This window comes from Stegodyphus dumicola, chromosome 3, assembly GCF_044657685.1.
Source record: "Stegodyphus dumicola isolate Sdum_Otavi_A_Nest chromosome 3, ASM4465768v1".
Classification (NCBI taxonomy): domain Eukaryota; kingdom Metazoa; phylum Arthropoda; class Arachnida; order Araneae; family Eresidae; genus Stegodyphus; species Stegodyphus dumicola.
The window spans coordinates 62,725,925-62,731,924 of NC_140770.1; positions in this window are offsets into that span (position 1 = coordinate 62,725,925).

Here is a 6,000-nt window from a genome sequence, read left to right on the forward strand (position 1 = left end):
AAATAATTAAAAAAAACTAAATTCAAATATTCATATTTATAATAATATGATGACCTAACACAGTGTTTTTAAACCGTGTTCCATGAAAGCTTAGGGTTCCACGAGATCCCTCAAGGGTTCCATGAAACTTGCAGCCTATTTTTTTTATATATAACATTCAAGAAAGTGTAGTAAATGAAAATGCGACAGTCTTACCTCGCCGTCGGGACTACTGCTTCGAAATAACCTAATGTCTCTACAAGTACCTGAAAGGTTTGAGTCAAGCTTTTAGTCAGCATTTTTCAAATGAACAGCAGATTAACTATCAAAATGAATTGTGGATTAAGCAATCCTTTATTGTTACTGCACAACCTATGACCATGGCAGCAGAAGAAAAACGAAACTTTTGTTTAAATCACATCTGATTCATCATTACGAGAAAAATTTTAATTAATGCCATTAATAGAATTTTGGTGCGGTTTAAAGGATAAATATGGTAATTTGTCAAATAGAACATGCTGACAAGTTTGCCATTTGCATCTACACAAAACGCGATTCTCAGCTGTAAGTGACGACAAAATATAAATAGTGCAATATGACGAACATAATGTTACGAAATGTACAGGCGCGGTGAGATAGCTTCCCCGCAAAGCAATTTTAGGGTTGCCATAAAAATGGCAAGGGAAGGCAAAGTTGCCACATTTGGCTAGAAATCGCCCATTTGGCGATAAAATTGGCAATATACCATGGATGAATGGAAAACCTTCTGGAACGAATTCTTACCGATTTAGCCCACAATGTTCTCGAACACAAGCCGAAAGCTATATAAACCCTGCTGGTCCGCAGTCAGTTAGTGTGTGTGCCGCGTCTAGCGAGCTGATAGTCAGTCATTGAACGAGTGTCTCGAGGTCTAGCGCCGAGTTGGTCGTCGAGTGCATCGAGAGAGTCTTTTAGTGCATCGCGAATTAGTGCATCGTCGAGTTTTGTCTTAGACTGTGCTGAGTCGAGAGCTGTACTCTTATATTCTCGAGTGCGTAGTCTTGAGAGTACGTGGAGTTTCGAGAACGACCAAACAGAGTCGGAAACTGTACTCTGGTGCTTTGCAGTGAAGCTATCTCCACTGTTATTGTCTGACAGTGTGAAGGCTGTGTCGCTGATTGCTCCAGCGTGTTTATAGTAGATTTTGGACGACTTAAAAAAGTGTTAGTGGAGCTGTCCTGATTAATATTGGCTAAATAAAGTGTGTTTGGATACCTCATCAAGTTATTTACTCCAAATCTACAAACCCCGTACGAACGTGAAGGAAGAAAATAACGTAACAACTGGTGTCAGGGAGAGAAAAACGTAACAACTAGTGTCAGAAAAAAGAAAAACGCAACAATAATATGAAAATTCAGCTTTCCCTCCTTCCTAAAGCCTACTATATTAAGTTCATCTACGATAATAAAAATCAGTACTATTCATCTCATTAAAATTTAAGTAAGCTCGTGTGAATACGTTATTTTAAGACTTTTGGGTTAATTTTTATATTACTTTTTGAAACAAATAAATATTATTTTAAATAATTGTCATTTTTTGTTGCAAATTATCCGTTTACAAGAGCGTTGCATTTAAACCATACTACTGAAGCAAACGAGGGGTTCCATGATAAAAGTGCACATTAGAAAGGGTTCCACTTATCAAAAAGATTAAGTAATATTTGAATTATGTAATTATGTAATAGTATTTGAAATTAAAAATCATGTAATATTAAAATTACAAATTATGCAATATTTGAAATTACAAATACCAAACTAAAATAATAAAACCCTAATTACGAATTAGTAAAATAGTGTTTACTGCTTTTTAAATATTTTTAGTTTACGGTTATTTGAAATAAATTATGTTTTTACTCTAACTTCTGTATAAATGTTTAAGTAAATTATTGAAAATATATTCGGAATTTCTATCACTATATTAAAGAAAGCACAATTGAAAGATTCCTAAAATATTGTTATCAAAGAATCTGAAATTATTAACGTAAAATTTAAAAAGTGAAAAGGTAATTTAATGCTGAATTTGGTGCTTTCCAAAATGTGTTTTATATTTTCTTGATATTAGCGGATCAAAAATACGACAGTTATAGCTTACAATATTTATAACTAATTCTGATGTTTTTTAAGATCACCTCTTTTTATAATATCTTAATAATGTCTTTATCTTTAGTTTCTACTGTTAGAATAGCCAGAAATAATCATAACTCCTTCATTTGATCATTATGTAATCAATAACGTTTCATTGCGTATTGTACATTGATGCTTTAAATAATATACATATTAACCTCTTGCGCATTTTAAACCTGATTTTCTTTAAACGATTCAATGAAAGTGGAAATGTACCTAAATATTAATAAAACATCTTAGTTCGAGCATTTTACTCGCATTATAATAATCTAACAAAACATTCACATCACAGTAATTTCTAAAGGCACAAATTACACATTGTTTGGATTTAAAACTATTGTAAAAAATAATAAATCTTTAGAACAATGAAGAATAAAAATTGTTAATGATTTTTACTTTACTTATTTTTTATTTATTAGCCCAAATGGGCATTAGCTCAGAAGGGCTATTAATCTCGAAACGGCATTTTACGTCGAATTACTTTAAACGTCCGAAATATTTTTCAAATTTTTGCCATCAAATATTATCGCAATGTATTATATTTAAAGAAATTAAATAATGAAGAGCCTGCACGAATGTATGCATGTTTATTGCATTGTGAAAAAACAACAGTAAGGTAGAGCCATCAAACTTTGATAACGTAGTCATCCAACCGAATATGGGCACCTGGAAGCTCGAATCTTGAATTTCGAATGTTTTTTATTATCTATTTCATAGTTTTTAAACACTAACGAATTTTTTAAAGAAAACAATTTCAAAGCGAGCAATGGCAACACACGGTACGGAATCAAATATTTTTATCTCCAGCCCGCGGGACTGTCTATCAGAAATTTTAAAATATGCTGTTTTTTAATATTTTTAGCCCAAATGCTCTCAAAACATGCACGTGTTTATAAATGGAAAAAAAAAAACGCCTGTTTGGGCGTAATATAAAATCTAAAAGCATTTAAATTTTTTTATATTTTTATATTCTTTTAATTTACGATTATCTGAAGTAAGAAACTTATATCAGTTAAAGCATTTATTATTTTTAAAAAATGTTAACAAATGTATTCAGCACTTTTACGACAGCATTAAAGAAATCATAACTACAAGATTGGCAGATTTCGTTAATTAATATAAATTAAAAAATTATAACTTGTTTCCTTTTTTAATTTGTATTATATATTATATAAAAATTCATATAAAATTTAAAAAGTGAATTAAGGTCTAAGGGCAAGTTCTGTTTTTAATCCACTGTATTAACATTTTTCATACGTTTATTGATACATTTAAATTCGCATTCAAATAAAGATAGATCAACAAGTTGCAAAATTTGTTACATATCATATTCCAACAAACATGAACTCCATTCAGACTTTGCTTAACATGTTTGAATGCGTTTTTAATCCATTTTTCACTCGAAACTTCCGCTCGTCCTTTAAACGTTTTAGTGTAGTTGCATGTATTGCAATTCCTTGCATCTGGCGACATAAACGAAATGGAGATTTTAAACAGTTCGATTTAAAATTAACCCGTTAATATCCGTTTATATCCACAAAAACATCTTCTCTTGCAATCAGATGTTCGCAAAAATCATTTTTGCAAATTACACTTCTGTTACTTGAAACTCGTGAAAACGTTCTCGAGGAATTTTTGGAGACCATAATTGCTTTTGTATTATCTTTCAGAAATTGATAAACACTAATTCATTGATATCATTCTTTCTTCCAACGTAACTGGAATTTCAGTGCGAACACAACAATGTTTAAATATAAATAACGTAGTAAATTGACAAAAGTAGCCCTTAACAAAAACGTACGAACATCACATGGTCAGTTGCAAATGTGGTCATCACGATGGACAGAAAAAACACTCATCTCCGAGTTGCTTGGAAAGTGCCATAGCCTTCTCCTTATGAAGATGTTGATCAAACCCGGTACAAATTACAAAGTGTTCCGTGGTTTCATATATTCAGCCGACAGTAAGAGGACCATTGTTTAATTTTTCAAACTGTTACATACTTTCGTGTAACTATAAGAATAATATTTTTCGAACAATTTTAATAAGATAATTCTCACTCACAGAACATTTAGCTTTAAACTTTCCTCCACAGTTTTCCATTTTACATTATTTTTCAACTTAAAATCAAGTCTTAACTGAACATACATTTAACCTAAGCGGTCAACCTATAATTCTGTTACTGATTAAATTGCACTTCTCATGTAATTCGCAGTTTTTACAGCACAGCTTATGCTTCGACAACAGTTAGTATTGATGTTTAATATGAACATCGTTAAGATACTTTAGCTGCGTAACATATTACAAACGCATACAAACTGAGCTTCATGAAAGATAATTATACATTACTATATTTAAATCTACTACACGCCCAGAGCATTAAAATACACGTACAATGCTTAATTGTAAAAGACTGTTATAGGAAAACCTAACTGTGATAACTTTGATTTGGTTTGTTTAATTGCAGCAAAGCACATTAAACCTGCATCCTAACAATCATGTCAACAGAGAAATGCAATAGACGTATTTCACAGTTTTACAATAAAACAACAAAATTGTCTAAATGAACTACTTCTATTAAAATAGGTTGCTATAGCTAGATAAAATATAGAACGGACATTTACAAAATATGGTAACAATAAAAGTACAATATTACATTACAGGCGCTATGGTGAAATAAACCACATTTGAATTGAGAACTAGGTTATTCGTGTAGAGTTAGTGTTAATTTGTAGAGTTAGTGCAATATATAATACATTGTATCATGGACTAGTAGATTGCATAATCGATGCTGCAACCATGAAGTACCTAATAAACCACAAACAGTAGGTAGCCGTGAAAAATATTTTAATATTTATAGCCTAGTAGGTTTTAACAGAACAATTAATTTTTGTTAATGTTACTTGATTTTGTAGTGTGTTAGCTGTGTATGCTTCCAAATTGTTAGAAGCTAGCTTCTTGAGGTGACCTGAAGCCGTGAACTAACATTCGCGAACATTATGTTGTGGACTGTTGTTCTCGAGGCATTCCCATCTGTCTGTGTCACTGAATCCAAGTTTATGCAAATATGTTGGGAAGAGACTATGTCCAGTTAAGTGCGATGCGACAAACACAGGCACTTTACGGGATAGTTGTTACTTTTGGGCGAAGGTACAATGCACGCTTTCCTGCTGATGTAGATCCCAGGCTTTTTACCGTTTATTGAGAAGTTATATAAATTTCTTAATATGTGAAGCCTGAAAAGAAATTGGTACTCACTTAATACGTGAAATACGGAGAGGGAACGATTGTTCAATGCTGTTTATAGTATTGGTAGTATATTTTGCTATCTATGTATGCTATATCATTACCGGAGGAAAAGAACTGTATAATAGTACAAATACTACATGAAGAACAAAATCGTAGCGCAAGTCATATACTTAATGCATCAAATCAAAAATACATGAAGTTATTTTTTCCTTAGAAATTACAAACAATAATCTGAAATTTGATATAATTCATTCAAATCTTTATAAATACGTCTAAATTTAAAAGGGAATCTTTAAGATGCCATGCAAGTTTCAATGAGAGGGCTTACGCAGTCGAAATATTGGCTGCATCTGAAAAATTCTGAACAATAAGAAACACGTTTTTACCTTCTACTGTTTATATAATCAATTATAGATGTATAAACATAAATTTTTTATAAATGCAATCAATTGTTCACACTCACCACTGGAATGCGTTACCATTTGATATCTTTTAGTTCCATCCTCTGCGTTGAAATTACGCAATCAGATTTTCTATCGATATCTAAAAGAAGATATTCATCTTTTCCGTTCTTATATCGAATATATCTCGTAGGCGCTTTTATTATCAG